The following is a 20,252-nucleotide window of genomic DNA, read 5'->3' as shown; positions in this document are numbered from 1 at the left end:
AAATTCAATCCTCGGGACCAAAAAAAAAATGAGATACTGGGATTAAAGGAATGATGCTGGGATTAAGGGTGTGGCTAATGGAAGCTCCACCTCGGTTGTGGGTGGCACCAATCAAAGGCTGGTAGCCTGTATGGAATAAAAGGTAAAGGCAGATTGGCTGCTTGCTGCTTCTGATGCTTCTGCTGCTGATATTGCTTGCTGCTTGCTGCCATCTGCCTGCCCTGCCATGCCATAGATTGTTTCTCTTCTGTAATGCCCTCCTGCTATGCTACCCTGCCTTAGAACCAGCCAACTATGGACTGAAACCTAAACTGTAAGCTAAATAAACCTTTTCTCCTTTAACTTGTGAGTGTTGGGTATTTTGTCTCAGCAACAAGAAAAGTAACTAAGACACATGATATTGACAATTCTATTTAATCTATCTATCTATCTATCTATCTATCTAGTGTGCTGGGGATCCAACCCAGCAGTTTTTAAATCAAATTTTATAGCATAATTTCTGTAATCAATGTGAAAATCACTATGTTTTATCAGGTTTTTAAAACATCTAATGCATTTAAGAAGATCCAATGTATTTGCATTATAATTTTAAAGAAATAAATAGAATTTAATTTAGGCTCGCAATGCCAAAATGGGAAAAATTATTTCCTAAGACCTTCAGTTTTGCTTTATTAGTTATTGATGTACTGTATAAATGGAGAATGCTAGCTGTTGACTATTTAAAAGAATGCCAATTGCTTAATAAATTTATGAGAAGGTCTCATCAACCTTCTTGTAAAAGACCATGCTTGTCAAGTTTCCTGCCACTGCAATACTTCTGCAGTGTGGTTTTCCTAGAATGTGCTTCCCCCAATCTCTGCTGCCAGTTTGTGTGTAATGACTGACACCCAGGCTGTGAATTTTGTGACAATGCAACCTATCTTGCTGCTCCTTTATGCCCCCTGTAAGTCCCTGTACAGTTTCTGGTATGGCGCCATTTATAGGAAGCTGGCTTACAGAGTTTTCAGTCATATGTCCACACTACAGCACTGAGAAAGGCCCAAGGCCTCTCCTACCTGTGAGCCCAGGATGATGATTATTATGTTGGCTTCAATGTGCAGTGGTCTCCAATGCTAAATTAAAAGTCTGCTCTGGTTATCTTCCATGCTCTGCAAACAGAACTCCCAGAGCTCGACTGCAAAGATTTGAGACAAATCTTCACACAATGCTTCCTTGAAAGACCAATCATGAGAGAACACACAAAACATATACACCTCTAATTAAGGTCTTAATATAAATTCTGCCTCTTACCCTTTACAAAATCCATGGACTGCTAAGAAAACAAAGGCCCTGAAAGTGATATTGCTCAACTTTTAAAAAGATTTAACTGATAGATGAAAACTGTACATTATAATGGGGTACCGTGTGATCTTTCGATATGTATGCTGTGTAACGTTTAAATCAGGTTGAACCCATCTGTCTCAATTGTCTGTCCTTTCTCCATGGTGAGACCATCCAGTGTCCTTTCTCCTAGTTTCCGAGATACACAGTGCATTACTGTTAGCTGTGACCTCCGTCCTTGCAGCACCATGGCTGAGCCTCTCACCCCCGTGCACGTGTCCTTAGTACCCACTGATCAACGTCACCTGCTCCTCCTCAGGCCCTTTTTTTTTTTTGGAACAGGGGATCCAACTCAGATCCTTGAGCCTGCAAGGCAGGCGGCAGAACCACTGAGCTAAATCCCTGGCACAGCCCATTCTGTTTTACAGGAGTGGCAGCATAGCTTAGTAGTTACAAGACAATGAAAGTGTGCTGGTCCCAGACTGCCTGGGTTCAAAGCTTGGAACTGCCACGTTTTTAGCAGAGTGGCCTGGGCTCTGCCATTTCAACTCTCTGACCTCTGTTTACGCACTGCTAAAGGAGGCGGAATACAGGACATACTTCAAGGTTATCCTGAGGGTCAAGTGAGGTCATACATATCAAGAGCTTAAAACTGTATCTCCAAAAGCAGGGGGCAAACATTCACTACACGCCTGATTACCTGTCACAGATACCTTGCTTGCATCTGAACCCAGGAGTAGGATCTCTTTCCCACCTGAGAATTGGCTGCCCCCTCCCTCTCTGCTGGACCCACTAGTGTTTGTCCTGAGACACCCTATGCCCTCTGACCAGCCCTCTCCTCATCTCCATGGCTACGTTTCTCCTCCTTGTGTTAGTGACAGCCTGACTGCAGAGGCAGCTCTATTTATAGCTGAAAAATTAGTGTGATTTAGCTTGAGCTTTTCTGCAGCCATCAGTCCATTACTGTAAGAGCATCCACATTTACAGTGCAGCATTGCTGCGTGTTCCCATGCCCTGCAATCATTAATTAGTTACTCAAACAGTCATTTATTGAATGTCTCTGGAGAGAGAAGCCCAATCCAGCCCCTCTCCATCAGAAACCAGCATCTTTCCTGAGCTCAGATTCCCATGTGCCCACCACTTCCCACATCCCTGGGTACCTTGGAGATAGCAGAATTGACCCCCCCCCTTCCCTCCAGGTGTTCCTGATTTTGGTCAATGGAGCCACCATTCCCCAGACCCCATGCCTAACTCTGAGAGTTATCTGGACCCCCTCACATCCCACCACCTCCCATCTGTCACCAGACTCTACCAACCCAGCTACTAAGGCTTCAGTATTCCTAGTAAGTGTATGTCCTAGACTATTGTGTATCACCAGGGGGCTGGTCTGTCTTCAGGCTCTTCCTTCTCTAAACCTTCCTTCACATTGTCATTACATAGATCTTTTGAAATCTAACCATGTTATCAATCTCTCCCCACTGGAAACCCTTCCACATTCCCCCATCATACATAAGATGAAGCCCTACCCTAAAACATGGCATGTGGCACCCTCACAGTCTCACTGCTACCTTCCTCGGTGGATGCACCTCCTGTCATCCCCACGTAGCTCTCATAACAGGCGGATGTGCTATCCTCTTTCATGCCATTGTCCCTTAGCTCAGAATACTCATCCCCTCCTTGCCCAATGAGTGAACAATTGCTCTTTCAAGACTCATTTTGAGAGTCACCAACTAAGAAAGCCTTTTCCAACCTTCCCAGGCAGGATCCTACACAACTTCCTCCATGTTCTCGAAGTTTCTGGTCATACTTTTATTACAAGGTCTGTCCTATGGGTTAGTAATGTTGCTTACTAGCTCATCTCCCAGGCAGGCTGAACAGCTCCCCAATGGTCTATTTGCTGTGATATCCCAGTGGCTGGCATACAAGAGGTGCCCAATAAGTTCTCTTGAAAGCTCTGATTGTAGTGCCAAAAGCCAGGCTGCCTAGGTCCCAGGTGGCTGGCTGGCCTCCCTGAGCAGTGGCTCTGCCCAGTGTCACTGTGGGAGGACATGGCTGAGTTCTGTGTGCACATCTGTGCCAAGCACAGCATCTTCTGGGACAGCCCTGACAGGAGGTGATGCACACCCAGATGAGGGAACATCCAGCAGAGATGCTTGCTGCTTGTTCCCAGGCCCATCAGTGTCCCAGCCTATCAGAACAGATCCACATTTGGCCTGGGAGTTGACAGATTCCAGTCAGAAAGGAGGAAGCTCAGTGAATTTAGATTCCCAGTGCAGCAGCCAGGCTGAGTGCATGCACCCTGTCCTAAACTCCAACTTATCTGAGGTTGCAAGCCCCTTGGCAGGAGTTGGGTGGGGCAGGGAGCGCCGTCACCCTTTATGAGGAGAATAAAAGTTTTGAGATAAAAAATAAATCCTCTTCCTAGTTTCCCAGTACAAAAAGGCACTAGGAAGTTCTGATCAGAGCCCTGTGCTAATTCCACTCACACTGCAAATATTTACCGAAAGTCAAATACAGCATTTACAGAATAATTAATCCATTGTCCCTTTCTCCAAGGTGCATGTAGACTATTTGGAGGAGAAAGACAAATTTCTAAGAAAAGTTGAATCACATTTAAAAAGTTAAACAAGTAATGCAAGAAGAATATGCCTTAGGCGGTGACTCACTGCCAAATGAGAGGTTCAGAAAAAGGAGAGGACATTGGGCCCCAAGGGTGGACAAACCAGAAGGAGGCAGAGCCTCCCCACCCTCACCTCATTGATAGGTTGGACTTGCACAACCAAGGTGGGGACATTCAGTATGAAAAGAAGAGCAGAACCCTTGGAATTGGGGATTTGAGTTTCTGTTCTGCTCTTTATTAGCTAGAGATCTTAGCATTTTTCAACCTCACTGCACCTAAGTTTTCCCGTTCAATGAAAGAAGAATAATTCCTCGTCAGACTCTGTGTTAGTCTATTAGCCATTACTGTAATGAAATGCCTGAGGAAGGTTACTTTTGAAGAAAAGGAGTTTAGTGAGCCCACAGTTCTAGAGATTGAGGGGCACATCTCCAGATCAGCTTGGCTCTGCTGAGACCTCGTGGGGGATAACAATGGTAGGAGCATATACAAGAGAGGCACATCACTAGGCAGGAAGCCAGAAGGAGATTCAGGGCTCAGGGTCAGACTTTGCTAAGAAATTGCTCTTGAGAGACTCAGGGGTCACATGAGAGTGACCTTAATCTCCTCTGAGGGCAGCTCCCCCAAAGACTTAACGACCCCTGACTAGGCCTCACCTCGCCTTAAATGTTTCATACCATGTCTCACCATACACTAGGACCCAAGCTTTTAATCATGAGCCTTTGGGGGGCACCCACACCATATCCAAACCAAGGCAGGCTCCATATATCATTTAAGACTCTAGGGGCTAGGGACGTAGCTCAGTGGTAGAGCACTTGCACAGTATGTGCAAGGCCCTGGGTTCAATCCCCAGCACTACAAAAACCAAAACCAAACCTAATGAACAAACAAAAACCCCACAAACATTTATGGAGTCTATTTGTGCTAAGCCCTGCAGTACAAAGATGGAAGAAGGGCCTTCCCTCGAGACCTAACATATAAGAGAAGCAATAAATGTTAGTCCCTCGTTTATTTGTTTTGTGTTGCTATAACAAAATACCCGAGGCTGGATGATTTATAGATAAAAGAGGTTTCTAGAGCTCACAACTCTGGAAGTCCAAGCTTGAGCAACCATATCTGATGAGGAATTCATGGTATCATAACATGGTGGATAGCATCACATGGCAGGAGCATGTGTAAGAGGGAGGAGAGAGAAAGATAGGGAGGTTACCTGGGGAAGAAGGAAGCAAGAGAGCAAACTGTGAAAGCCAATCAAACTTGGGGGACACCCAGACAACCCATTCTCACGGCAACCAATGCAGTCTCACAAGCCCTAACCTGCTCCCCAGAGACAAGCATGAGCCCACATCCAAGCCACAGCAGCCTCCCTCCCCTCTGTGTCGGCCATTTTCCAGGGGAGGTGAGTGGACGGGGTCAGAACCAGTGAGCTGCATATGCAAGACATTGGTCCAGAGATGGCAGGCAGAACAACCCTCCTGTCCCCCTTTCTGTGAGGAGGAGGGCCTGTTCCTCCCGAGGCCTCCTGATTTTCTCTCACTTCCTTGAGTTTTGATAAACCCTGAGGGAAGCCAAGGTCAAAGGCAGGGAACTAGTCAGCCACTATCATTACCCAAAGCACCTGCTGTTTACTCCATCACATAAATTTTTTAAATTGCAAAAGACAGCCACTGGGAGGCTGGGCTCTGACCTCACTTATCAGGCAAAATACCTTTTCTTCTGCTGAAAAATGCAGCCAAGGTCAACAAAGCACACCTTGTGGGCTAAGAACAGCACCTCCTGCCCCTTCTGGACATCTCCCTGGAGGCCCAAACGCTGTCTTAACTCAGCCCAGCCCCGGACGCCCATCGGGAATGGTCACCTTGATTCCATTTTTCAGCACTTCTTCCTGATTAAAAGCTCTTTGGCTCAGCAGAATTGTCCATAATGATAGTAAATGGCTCATACAATGATGAAGCAATCTTTTTACTCTTAAGTAACAATTTATCTTGCAGAGCAACTGAATTCGCAGCCATGGGTTCTCAGGAAAGCCATTGTGTATGTGCTGGGGGCAGGGCTCGCTCCTCCCCCTCGTTTCCTGCACCTTTTGCAGACTTACATTTCTCTCCTACTGTAGCCACCTACAGAAATCATTACTCATATGCCCAAAATAATTCTCAGGCCTTTAGATTCCGCTAGGATCACAGTAACTCAGTTTGACCAAGCGAGGTGGCAGAGCTTGTTTCTCCTCAGCAGGAGTCTGCTTTCACAAGGGCACAGTCTCTGACAGTTTCTGTGAACCACCGGCCACACTCCTCAGCAACAATGGAAATGAACATGATTTCCCAAGCAGGTTGCCTAGAAACCACTCCTTGTTTCTGAAACTAATTTAAACATGAAAATTCAGCTCCTGACTCATGCCAGCAAAGCATGTCATGGTTTTCTCAGTATTTTACTTTCTTTTTTGTTCACATCACAAAATAATGATTGCTCATTGCAGAAAAACTGAAAAATTATGAAGATATAAAGGTTCAGAAAGAAGAAAAAAAATCCCTTAATTTCACTATTCAGAGGACTCCAGGAATATTTTCCCCCGGGCTTCTTTTCCTGGTGCATTTTAAATATCTTTGTAATTAATACTGGCTTTACATTAAGATTAATATTGAATTTATTTAGCATATTGTCAACATTTTCCCATCTGGCAAAAAAATTTCAGACACTTGTTTTTTTTTTTAAAGGTTTCATTATGTAAGATTTCTTTGTTTACTTAACCACTCTCTGGGTAGACACTTAGGTTGCTTCAATCTTTCACCATTATAAAAGCTGTCGTGATATTTGTAGAGTGACATATTTATTATATCCATTTCCTGAGGATAAAATCATAAGGGAAGTTTCAAAGACCCTGAACATTTATAAATGATTTTTTTTTTAATGTTGAGGCTGAGGTACAGCTCGGGGATAGAGCACTTGCCTAGCACATATGAGGCCCTGGGTTCAATCCCGAGTACCACGAGAAAGAAAAGAAGACAGAGAGAGAGGGGGAATGGGAAGGGATGGGGGAAGGGAAAGAGGCAGAGAAGACAATAAGAACAGTGCTCATATCCATCTATTCAGCATCGTCTGGTATCCATGGAGATGGGGGGGGCTCTGCAAATACCAAAATCTGAGAATACTCAAGTTCCTCATATAAAATGGTAAAGTATTTGAGTACAACCTACACTTGTTCCCTTTTATACTTTAACACATCTCTAGATTACTTACAACATCTAATACAATATAAATAGGTGTCTGGAGAGGGTGAAGGGAGGGCAGGGGAATGGGGAAAAAAATAAGAACCAAGAGAGATTATGTAAAGGTACAAATTTCCAATGATGAATGTCACTATATTTTATACCTAAAATGCACCAATCAAATTAATTTTCACAAGCACAAGTTTCTGAGTTTGATCCCCAGGACCGAAAACAAAAAACAAAACAAACAAAAGCATCAACAAAATTAATTTTATAAATAAATAAATAGGTGTTATGCTGGATTTGTTTAGGGATTAATGACAGGAAAGAAATAAGGTAACTGACCAAAGTCACCGAGCAATGCTCAAGTGTTCAGTACAGAAGTAGGTTTTTTTCAGAATATTTTTGATTTGCAGTTTGTTGAATCCAAGAAAAGAGAATACGTGGATACCAGGGGCCAACTTTTTTTTTTTCTGATTTTAAATATATTCTTTTACAGTACTTTGCAGTACATAATGTTTACATTCCCTGTATGGAGTTGGCACATGTACATAATACATCTTAATTCCCTTTATCATCACCATTCCCTCCCCTCTTTCCATCTCTTTATGCCTTCTAAGTCAGGGTGAGGCTCTGCCTGGGACAGAGGGCCCAGCAGAGGTGCCGTCTGGTGCCACATTTCCTAGCTGGATGTCATATCTGTCCCCTTTCTGCCACCACCCAGCTCATTCACTGTCCCATAGAGCTAGAAAACATTCCCCAACCACTAGGACAGGCAGCAGGCAGACAGGTGGCTACTTGTCTGCAGAACAGCCTTTCCTTAAGGCTCAGCTGTTGGACCCCTGGCTGTGTGTCAGGAAGTTGAGCAATGGCCCATTTTTCTTCCTGCCTTGCTGAGGGTTGGAGATGTTTTTCAAACATAGCTGTCTTAGCAACAGAAAGGTACTCTAAGAGGGCGCCTTTGGTTTGCGGCTAATCCAGGTGCCTCTGAGATCCCCATTTCCTCAAGATTAGAGTGTTCACAGCAGATGCCTCTTTATCAATTGGCTGCAGATGCTTCCTGTCCCAGTGGTTTTCGATGGGTATTTGCAGCCACTACTCCCGGATATAAACAGAGACTCCTCAACTGCAAGGGCTTTTGTCAGTTGCTTCAGACCTTCTGCTTCCGAAGTTCAGTGGGAAAATAAAGTAGATCTTCCTGGCCAAGGGCTCAACTTCTAACCAGATCCTGCAGAAAGGTAGTTCAGCTGAAGGATGGCCAAGTTAAAAGGATTACTGGGGGCCAGTGTCTGGTTATCTGCTCTTAATTATCCTCAGCATTTAATGTTCACAAAGAGAAGGAACGATGACAGTACTCCCATTCTTACTTTCAGAAGATACGTCCAAGATGCCTAGTGGATGTCTGAAAATGCAGAATACTGAATCCCATATATATTTATGTTTTTCCCATACACATACAGGGTATGATTGAAATTTACAGTGAATACTTAAATTTTAAAATTTTGTTATGGTCAAAGACACATTGCCATTAATCCCCATCAAAATACTCCCATGCTTCAAACACACTTGTCCCTTTCTGAAGCAGTGTTGGAAGTCCTTTTTTGTGAGTGTCTTTATAAGATATGATTTTTTAAAAATTTGGTGAATGCTGTTGTCAAGTGCCATCCAACAGAAAGGCAGGCTTGTGAATGCATTATGGTCTGTTCTCGTCCACCTTATTCACTGGGTCTGGCCCTGCGTGGCTTCTGGCTCCTCCTCAAAGTCAAAGTGACCATGAAAGGTCAATGCTTTGAATTGATTCAGGACATCAAGGCCCCCATGATAGCACCACTGAAGACACTCACAAAAGAGGCCTTCCAGAAGTGCTTCAGAAAGTGTTAGAACAATGGGACAAGTGTGTTTGAAGGAAGGGGGAATATTTTGAGAGGGATTTAATGGCAATGTGTTTTCCTATTGAAATAAATATTTTTAAAATTTAAACATTGAACATTCACCATATTTTTCAATCATATTGCATACACCTATGATAAAGTTTAATTTATAAATTTGGCAATAGAACAGTAATAACAATACATTGTAATAAAAGTTACTGGAATGTAGGCTCTCTCCCCCCACCTCTCTCTCTGCCTTTCACAATATCTTGGACCGTAGTCATCCTTCCTGTGATATGAATGACACATGCCTGAGAGTGGAGAGGAAGTGAGGAGAATGACAAAGGAGCTGTGACAGGTTAGGTTACCATGTAGGGTGACTTAAACACGAGCACGGTGACCCTGCAACAGAGCAGGCAGTGTGTACAGCCTGGAAATGCTGAACAGGGGCTGATTTTTATCCCAGGCAGCAGGATCAGAATGGTGTGCAACCTGAAACTTGGAAATTACTTATTTCTGGAGTTTTCTATTTAATATTTCTTTTTTTAAATTACTTTTATTAATTTTTATTAATACATGTTTGCAGTGCATAGTGATTGCATTCATCATAGAGAGTTGAAACATGTACACAACAAGTCTTTATTCTTTTACTCCCTGATCTCCAGGTCTCCTTCCCATTTGCAAAAGAGCTATCTTCCTGATTCCTATTATCCATCTTCTATTTTGCTCTTTAAATTACTTATACTTTGGGTTTCTCATATAAAAGAAACCATGCAATACTTCTGCTTGTGTGTCACCTTTATTTCACTAAACATTGTGGTCTCAAGGTGCATCCATCCCATTTAATATTTTCTAGCCACATTGACTGCAGGTCATTGAAATCACAGAAAAGAAAAATGCAGATGGGGGGGACTACAGTATATTCATTTTCCATTTAATTGCTTGATTATGGATGCCACAACAGTATTATAGAAAGTCACAATGTCAGAGCAGGAAGGGATCCTGGAGACCAATTTAAGTAACCTCATTTTTAGAGAGAGGGGTACCCTGGAGTATTAGCAACTGACTCCAGGTCTTGAGGGCAGCTAGGGCAGAGGCCAGACTAGACTTCTGATCCTGGCTGTGGGTCTGAGGTGTGATTCCTGCTCCAGTGGCACTGTCGCCATGGGTGATGGGCCCCTGGACAGGTATGATTCTTGTGCGTGACAAATAAAAGAACTGGATGTGGCACATGGTGGCAAGGAAAGAGCAGCAGAATTTATGAAGGCAATAGCATACTCAGTGACTGGGCTCTGGCCTGCAGAAAGGAAAAGGGCAGAGCGCTGATGTGCTGGGCTTAGGGATTTAGGGATCTAGGGTACCTCCCATTGGGTCTTGCAGAGCATGACTGACAACATGATTGACAGGGTGCTGAGTCAGGTCAGCTCTGTCACCCACATCCTTTCCCATAATTCCCTCTGTTATAATTGGATGTATGATATGCAGTCCATATGCATGAACTTTAATGAGCACTAGATGAGAAAGGTTACTGTAGATCACACAGGAGGATCTGGCACACGCGTGTCCTGGTTTGGAATTTTGGAATTTTCCAGGGCAGGTTCAGGGCTCTCTGTTTTTCTTAGCTCTGCTTCCAAAGAGTAGGGCTTGGCCTCGTACTAAAGGTTGGAGGTTGGCCTGGGGCATTGCCCAGGTTCAGGTGACTGGAAGGAAGAGCTCCTTTTGCCCTAGTGGTGCTACTATATTAGCACATCCACCATGGCAGGAGAGAAATGCCATGGCCTCTTTCACTCTGACCTCACTTCAGTCTGAACATTTCTCACACGCCCAGCTATAGGGTTGTAGATGTTGACTGTCTCCAAAATCCATTATCCTTTTGCTCAATAATAAAATGTCAAATGATAGCAGAGCACAAAAGCCCTCAGGAAAAAAGAAAAGCCACATCACCCAGTCTACCTTACAATACTTCATGTCCAAGTCCTGCGCAGTGTGATACAAAGGATGGGGTGAAAGCTTTAAAGGACTAAGGTAAACCCTTCTTTTGCCCTTTCCTCCTGACCAGTGCCTGGAATGTTGACCCAAGTTCTGGAGTTGGAGCAGCCATATTGTGCTGCAAGGTAGAAGCCACATGTTGGAGAAGGCGGAACAAGATATGGAAGGTACCTGGTGATCTGGGAGTCAACCACCAGCCTTGGGTTGCCTCTGTTTATATGGGAGATGAAGAAATGTTTTCTTTTCAAAAATTAGTTATTTGGGGTTTTCATTCACAAGCAAAATAATATCATTCTAATACCAAAAGAGAAACTATTTTGAAATGTTCTGTCACAATTGCTTGGGAGAAGGGGTTTATTCCTAGGAAGTTGATGTAAATAAATATCCACTTCACTTCCGGCTGCATGAATTCATCTGCTAACTGTTAAACCAGTGTCCCCTTTACATCAAGTGTCCCCAAGGGACAGCTAAGCTCCTAGTTGCTCACACCAGGGAATCAGAGGGCCCCTGGAAGAAGTGACACTCAGAGGAGGGTGGGCTGGGGTGCTGGGGCTGCTAGGGAGGGGAGAGGCCGGCCAGAAAGGCAGTGCACAGCCACCTGGACTTGTTCTCAGTGCGCAGAGCATAGCATGTGGCCAGGAGAGGGGAGCAGGGCCAAGCGACATTCCAGGGACCTCACAGGAGTCTGACCTCTGATCCTTGTGTCCAGCATTGCATCCAACCTGGGCCTCCCTGGTTGGCTTTGTCCTGAGTCACCCTCTTCAGCCAGAGTGGAAGAGTCTGACCAGAGTAGAGTCCCTTCCCTGCACAGAGGAGGCTGGGCTGGCAGCTTTTAGCCACCACATCATTAGTTCAAGACTTCCTGGAAGACATTTCTTCCCTTCAGTATATTCTCTGCCATCCCTGGCTTGCGTGCAGCATTTTTTCAAAGTAGTCTTTGCTGAGATTGCATTATTTTTACTTAGCTTTGCCCTAAACTTTGCACATTATACATGTAGTATAATTAGTACCTGCATTCCAAAATGTCTAAGCCTAGTGTGGTGGTACATGCCTGTAATCTCATTACTCTAGGAGGCCGAGGCAGAAGGCTAACAGGTTCAGCCCCAGCCTGGGCAACTTAGTGAGATCCTATCTCAAGGCACAAAATTTTAAAAGGGCTGGTGATGTAGCATAAGGTGAAGGCTGTGTGGGTTCAATCCTCTGTAACACACACACACACACACACACACACACAATGTCTGTGTCACTACAAAATCATCTTGTTGCCACCAGTAGTGCATTGCACACTTGGAGAAACATTGCATGACTCCATTAAATCCCCCACTGATCAAGGAAGGAGGAAACATTATGATCCTCCTTTTCTAGATGGGGAAAGCTGGGCTCAGAGAGGTGAAGAGTTTTCCACAGAGCTGGGATGGGTTAGGATTAGGGTTAGGGTTAGGAATCTGAGGTCTGCTTGACTTGAAAGGCAGTGGCTCCTACTTTATCTGCAGGAGAGCCGAGAACCCTAAAGCTGAAGAAGAGGAGAAAGAAGAAGGAGCCACTCCCTGGCGGGAGGGAGGACAGCAGGCTCGCATCCCTCTGCCATGGGCACATCCTCCCCCCAGCTCTGCCTTTCCTTTCTATCTCTGATTCCACATCTGTTGAGGACAGCAGTCTTCGCCTCTGAGGCATACCACAGCAGTCAACAAGGGGCCTATCAGTGAGTACAAAACACACTACCAGTATTATTATTTTCAATTATTGTGAAATAAAAAAGACCTTCATGCTCAGAATCCAATCAGCTCAAGGTAAATTGTAATTACTGGCAAATGTCACCTTTTCACTTAGACACTTGAGGTCAGCAAGGATTGCTAAAGGTTAGCACAAAGAATTGCTAAATGTGGAACAATCCCACAGTCCCACCCAAGTCACACTTCCTCTTTACCTGACATAACACACACCGCCCTCTGCTGCCATCCTACAGGAGGAAGAGTTGGGCAGGCGTAATAGGCCAGGCCTGGTTGGTTTACTCTCCCCCCAGGTGACAGGGATGGGGGCTCTTTCCCAGGGCACCGGCAATATCTTTCCATCTCAGACCCTTCGAGGTGGGCAGGAGACTGGGGGCTGAGCGGTAAGTGAGTTTTCTAGCTTCCATGTGACAGTACCTGGTCATATTTCTTGTCTTCCTTCCCGACACTCACTCTGGCAGGCATCCATGCTGTCATGAACAAGGCCACCTGTTGGCGTTACTGGTGAGGAATGACAGGGAAGTCACCTTGGTCTATTCCCTCACCACCCTGGGACATCACAAAATGGAAGCCACGTATGGAGAACAGCAGGGCAAAAAGACAAAACGAAACTCAGTTCCCAACCACAGACCAGCTCTGCAAGCTCACTCAGGATGAAATCAGTAAGAAGCCTGCTGAAAATCAGATGTCCTGTCCTCCTCGGAACGGTGCCCTGCAGGCCTCATCTCTGGACCTTGCCTGCTCCAGCTCAGCACATACAGGAGCTCTGCAGAACTCCTGGTGGCCTTGGGGGACTGCTCTGCCTCAGCCCTTTCTGCCCGAAGTCCTGCCCCTCTCCTGCCTAGACAATGACATTCAGCTGCCCCGCTCATTCTGCAGGAAGGGTTTGATTGCCGGGATAGATTGGCCAAGGAGAGAGAGCATCGTGCTGGCTAGGAGTAGTCTGAACATAGATGCCCGGGGCCCCTGCTGCCCAGCCCTCATCACCCCGGTGTGAACGGCCATATCACAGAGAGCAGCTCCACTTCCAAGAACCGTATCTGTCTCACTTCATCGAGAAAGCTCAGGCTTCCATCGATGGCAGCAAGAAAGAAATACGTAAAAATATCTGCTTGCAGTCACTATGCCAAACAGAACAGGAATTTGTCTTGTCTGAAAAGCCAGCTATTGACTTGGAATGGAATTTTGCTGATGCTATTAGAAAATATTTAGCACTAAATGGAAATAAAGATGAATTGCCTCTCTGAGGAGGCAGAACGTAGGAGAGAATTTTTTAAAAGAGGAAGGCTGACATAATTTTTCTTGATGTTTGATGTTTCAGTATCCCAGAATATTGCTTTGGGAATTATTTTTTCTCCTTTGCTTTTTCCAAACAGTATAACTGGACATAGAGGCTATTTCTATAAAGAATAACCTGGCTATGTGGGAAAAATGAAGGAATTTACCAGGGGTGGGAAAAGTACACTTATTTAAATACATAGAATCATTAATTCTTCTGCCTAAATATTAAGTTGTAATTGCTTCTCTACTCCGTATCATATCTACAGTAACTCACCAAGATTCTTCAGTGTAAAGCATGCTGTCAATTTTAGTTTTCACACTGGGCTCATCTTCCTGCCATCAGCCCCCCAGGCCTATCAGCCGCCTGCCACCTGTGCAATCCCCTCTCTCAGAGACCTCGAGCTGTGCTTGTCTTGACTCTGTTACCTTGGGGCTTTAGGATGATCCCATGCATGTAAATGCTTTTGAACATGTCTCTCTCCCACTTTCTTATTTCCCACATGTACTATAGTCTACCTTGCCATCCAGTTACTTCCACCCCTGGCAGGTTTTTTGGATTTTGGTTTGTTTGATAGAGCACAAATCCAGGGCCTTGCACATTTAGGCAAGTGCTCTCCCTCTGAGGGACACACCCAGCCCTTTTCTGCCAGTTTTAACCACAAGCTCATTCGCCCCCTCCTCCGATTAGCCCAGCCTTAGAGAAGGCAATAGTCTGCACAGTATGGCATGAACGTAGGTCACTAGATTCGCATCAGAATCATGGCCTTTTACTTGCCAGTTATGCAATCTTTGTCAAGTTTCTTAACATTTTTTTTTTAGCATTTCTGTCTTTCTGTTTTGTTTTTGTTTTTTTGAAAGAGGTTCTCACTATGTAGCTCAGGCTGGCCTCAAACTCATGATCCTCCTGTCTCAGCCTTCCAAGTGCTGGGATTACAGGCGTGTGCTACTATGTCTGGCTAGAATTTCTGTTTTGTTGTTTTTGTTGTTGTTGTTATTGTTGTTGTTTTAATTAGTTATATGCCTGCTTCATAGGATTTTTTTGAGAAGACTAGAGGAGAAAATGAATGTAAGATTTATGATCCCTAAATACTCACCAAGTAGGGCCGGGGATTTAGCTCAGTAGTTCCACCACCTCCCTCGAAAGTGCAAGGTCCTGAGTTTGATCCCCAGTACAAAAAAAAAAACAATTCACCAAGTAATTCTTTTTTCCTATCTCTTCCTGAAAATAGTCCTGCCTCAGAAGGGATTTTGTACAGGCTACACTAAATAGTTCAGTATTATTGTTACTCAAATTCATTCAGTACTTTCATTCATCCTTCTAAGGAACACAACAGCACATCCTTCCAGCCCCTGCCTCTGGGGGAGACAGTAACATCTTTTTGTCACAGATCATTTTCGTAACTGGCCTTTTACACTCACATAATACAGCAGAGGCTTCTCAGACTGATACCATCAGGATTCTCAGTGGATTCATGCTTAACACCAGAAAGCCTCTGCCGACCCCTTGAGAACCAAAAAGTGCCAAGCGAGAAGTTTCTACTTCACTTCCACTCAGAGGGCACTACTGAGAAGAGGTGGGAGGGCCATCTGCTCTTGTGTGGCCTTAAAGATAAGGTGGAGAGAGAAGAAGTGAGCCTATGCTACAGCAGCCTGTGAACTAGAGACCTGGGGTTATGGGGAACCATGCCCCTTAGGGGCCATTTCTACAAACCTGCTCACAGCCAACTGCTGTGTGCAACTTGCAAACACAGCTTGCAACATGTAGAAAGGGTTTTCCAATGTTGCCTTTGCCATAAAGAGGATTACACTTCCTCTCAGCTCTAGCCCAATGTAACCTGATGCTGCCTGCATGGGAAAAAACTAGAAAATCATGAGTTCTCCTTTCCTTCATACTTCAGTTTCAGAGTTTCTTGGTCTAAGCCATGAACCACCAACACAACTGCAAACATATGTATTAGTTAAGATAGTTGAGGCCATGGTTAAAAATAAATACACAAAAATAGAATCTTATTTTTCTGATATGAGTCTTAGCATAAGCTTTCCAGAGCTGATAGGAAGCTTTGTGCTCTTGGGAACCCAATTTTCTCCGACCATTTTGCTTTGTTATCTGTTTGCTTTGTTATTCTCATCCATTTTGTGATGTTGGATGGCTGCTCCAGCTCCCACTATCCTGTTCATTTTCCACCTGGCAGGAAAAAGAAAAGGAACAAGAGAAAACATTCTGTTTTTCTTAAAAATACAGCCTGGAAATTCCAAACATTCATTCCACTTTCATCCCATTGGCCAGAAGTTACTCACATGGCCATCTGTAGCTACAAGGAAGTCTGGGAAATGTAGTCCTAGGTAGTCAGGTATGAGAAGGTGATAATGTAATATTGGGAGACAGCTAGGACTCTCTGCACAGGACACTAAATCAGTGAGTCCTGCCAAGTGCAAGGACATATTCATATGTTGTGTAGGTGATGGAGTGTGGACCAAACAGAAGAGCCCCATTTGAAGAGCGCATAACACCATGATGCAAATACTTAAGCTTAGGGTTCAAATCTGCTGGTTTTCAAAAGGAGTCAGAAAAAAAGAGGAGTCAGAAATCAATCTCTTTAAACCTGTGAAATCTCCTAATTTTAACACGTTGACTCAAAAAAAATGTATTTAAACACTGAAAGCCAAACATACCTGTGAACTGGATATGGCCCAGTAACTGCGATTCAGGGCCCCATATTAGGCTTAATTTGCATGAAAGTGTCAATTGCACTTAAATTTCAGCCTGAAATGCAAAATTTTTGCAAGCCAGAATTAGAGCTAAAAGGCAAATGGGGTTAATAAAGAGAAGTGATCCAGACAGACTTTTCAAAGGAAGTCATTTATTTGGCCTGTGGTTAGGCACTGAAGCAAAACAAATCCATGAATTGGCCATGATTTTGGTGTGGTGTGGGTCAAAGTATCCTTTAGATACTTCACTTTTAGCTGTGAAAAATATCAACCTCTCTCTGGGACAAAATGACTGAGTAGTTAGTGGTAAAAAACTGGCGGGAAGAGACTCTGTCATGTGTAAAATGGAGAAGATATGCATGGACACAATGAAAATGTGCCACTTGGATCCCCTGCTGTGGAGAGCATGACTTATTGCTCGATGCTGCCCTTCTGGGCCTACTACGGTGTTCACCGGAGGCCCATATTTCCTGTGAGCTGCTCCCAACCACGACTGAATACTGAGCAAGTACTCCTCCCTCACCAGTCTGGCTAAAGCTTTCTTGTAACTGTGCTGCCCTTTTAGATGTTTCCCACCCAATCTCCTTCCTCCTCTCCTCCTCTCCTGTCAGAGTGATTGTCAGAACTTTCTGCATGTTCTGCTGTTTCTTCTTCTTGATTCTCCTCAAGTTTCCCTCAGACATCTCTTTCCCCTCAGACATCTCTTGCACATCTAACACCATTGTGACATCTGCTTCCTTGCAGGCCTCATTTTACTTTTGTTTTCTAAAGTAAAGGGGGGGATTAGCAACTATTAGATATTAAAATATACTGGCTTCAAACAAAGATCTTTTTCTTGATCAAAAAGACCGACAAAAAGAGAAGTGTCTGCCTTTCTCAGTGGGTGACCCGATACTCTTGTTGAAGCGTGTCCACGTGTCCCTAAAATGCTCTTGGACAGCAGGTTCTGCAGAGAAATGGCTGATGTGAACATAGAGAATGCCCTTGTGAAGGACAAACATTGCACACAATCATCCTGCACCCCCCAAAAGAAAATAAAAGAAAGTGGTTTTCATGACTGTTCAGCCTCAGTGCAGGCAATTGCATGCTCGGGTTTATCTGGAGAGTACAATCTTTTAAAAGTAAAGCAAAATGAGCCTTCAGCCTGAGTGAGCCCTGCCTTTCAGGCAGGTGTATCCGGTGGGGAACAAAACAGAGCCCTGTGGTTTCATTGCCAGTGCAGCGGGGTTCAGCACACCCACAAATCCGCCTGCAGGGAGGGGTGTGACTGCACACAGAAGCACGGGGCCCTGGTATAAACCTGCCAGCCTCTTTCGTTCAGAAGCCAGTGCTGATTCAGACCAGCAACCCTCAATGGACCAGGTGGGCCACCTTGCCTACCCCACCCTAAAATTCTGCTGCTGGAGACCACACAGTGTGGCTGCAGTACCCACACTGTCCAGAGTTCAACACCAAAAGCCGAGACCCATGTCTGGCTGCTCTGTGCAGTGGATGGTGTTTTGAGCCAGCAAGAAGGTAGAGAGCAGTTATCACCATCCCTCCTTTGGCCTCTGAGTTCTGAATCACTTTCTGTTATGTATCATTTGTATTTGGTTTGATGAATGGTTGGCCTGGACATAAAGGACTGAATACTTAGTGAAGGGTTTTAAGTCCTTCATGTATCCTTACAAGTCCCAGCCTCCACCCACGTTGCAGATTTGAGTCTCTAGAAATGGACACGAGTTGCTGAATACTGGGGTCTGGTGCAAATCTCTGCCAGCTTCCTCATCCCACACTTCCTCAGACCTCTGCTTTGGTGGTATATACTGAGTAATCACCATCCCCAACAGACACAAGTAGTGAGGCAGAGGAGTAATTAACATTTGTCGAGTGCTAAATACCTTCAGTGACTCATCCTACTTAATGCAAAAACCCTATGAAATGTGTGTTGAACCCCCTTCCCCCTTGAGAAAACTGAAACACATGCCAAGGTGAAAGCAAAGATCAAAGAATCAAAAGCAAAGAATCAAGTCCAAGTGCTCTGATCCCCATGTTCTTACACATAAACTCTGGTGTGACCTTTTGAGTCAGAACCACCTGAGTTCAAATCCAGACTTTCTATACTAGTAAATGTGTGTCCTCAGACAAGTCACTTTATTACTCTGGACATTGTTTTCTTATCTATAAAGAGAAGGTGAAAATAATGTCCACTATTTTGGACTAGAAAGAACATAAGTTAAATGAGATAAAGCAGGGTGCATACTTTGCATGCAGGAGGAGCTCAATAAATGCTAAATATTATTAGCAATATAATCATGGCCCAAAAGATGGATTCACCCCCTCTTTTCTCCTCTAGTGGCTGTCCTCTTCTCTTTTCAGGTACCACCTTCCAAGTCCCCTCAGCCTCCCCTCTGCACCTGCTCTAAGGAGAGGAAGCCCACAGGACAAAAGAACTCACCCTCCTGTGACAATTGTTTCCTTTCAGAGCTGCTTGTAGGGGACTTATGGCAGGTCTCACAAAGCACTTTCAGAACAATCAGGAAGTTTTGAAGACAGTGACAAAATCCTGGAGATAGATGGCATCATAGAGCTGTTTGTCGTAAAAGGCAGTGAAGCAACTTGGAGACCTCTGAGAACAAGTCAGCGCGCTGCAGGTCTGTGTGCAACCAGGACTTTTCAGACAATGAGCCCACTGTGGGGACTGAACTGGGGAGCAGCCATTCTCCGGTGTGAGCCACAAAGTTTGCAGAAATGCTGCATGTGATGACTTTAAAACAAGTCTGTAAGCTCCTCGAGACTGCTCCTATCAAGAGGTGAAGTCCAATTCCTTGACCTTTGAATGGGGCAAGAACTGGGAAACCACGTGACTTCCAAAGCTACAGAATAAAAGGGTCCTTATGGGATGCTTACTCTTCACCCCTACCTGCCAGGGTCGGAGGAAGCCAAGAGATGAAGAGGCCAGGTATAAATGTTCTGGTCCTCAGAGCCAGCCTTTGAGATGATCCAGCCTCTGTCACTATCTGACTGGTCTCATCAGAGACCCCACGTGAGAAGCAGGTTCTGACCCTCAGTCAGCCAAAGATGGTGGTTGTGTTGTGCCTTTGAATCTGAAATGGTGTGCACGGCCACACCACCCTGAACGCTCCCAGTCTCTTCTGAATCTGAAGCGGGGTGCTGCAATAAATACCTAGAACACTTCAGCATATTTCACAAGGTTTCACTTATAGATCATGGTTAGTTACCATGAGCTTTATATTACTATTGATTTTTTTTTTATCATTAGGAACTATTCATTTAGCAGTTACAGTATTTCCATAATACATAACAATTTATTATTGTTCAGCACTTATCAAATATCTTTGTTTTGCAATGATCATTTTTATTAATTTATTATAAACTAATGTGGTAACAAGAACTGGAAATAGGAGTCACTGCAAGTGTTCCCCAAGGCTGGCTAGAGAGCCTTGCATTGGAACAAGACTGAGAAGCACTCGGTAGCTCCCTCCGCAGTCAGAAATGAGGACACTTTGGGAGGAATGGCCCCTTGATG

General features: G+C 44.5%; 1 protein-coding gene across 1 annotated transcript in view; it reads right to left on the bottom strand.

The window, feature by feature from the left end:
• The window catches only part of Chrna9 (cholinergic receptor nicotinic alpha 9 subunit), a 46,880-nt gene extending 27,048 nt beyond the window's left edge, over positions 1-19,832 (bottom strand). The window contains exon 1 of the mRNA XM_021262260.2: positions 19,161-19,832. The gene's annotated coding sequence lies outside the window, so the exon portion shown is untranslated. The remainder of the gene's footprint in view (positions 1-19,160) is intronic.
• Between the last annotated feature and the right edge of the window lie 420 nt (positions 19,833-20,252).

This window comes from Heterocephalus glaber, unplaced genomic scaffold (assembly GCF_053883595.1).
Source record: "Heterocephalus glaber isolate CG9 unplaced genomic scaffold, H.glaber_assembly_v1.0 deba00001509, whole genome shotgun sequence".
Taxonomy (NCBI): domain Eukaryota; kingdom Metazoa; phylum Chordata; class Mammalia; order Rodentia; family Bathyergidae; genus Heterocephalus; species Heterocephalus glaber.
Note: the sequence above shows the minus strand (reverse complement) of the source record. Positions and strands in the feature narration are given on the sequence as shown.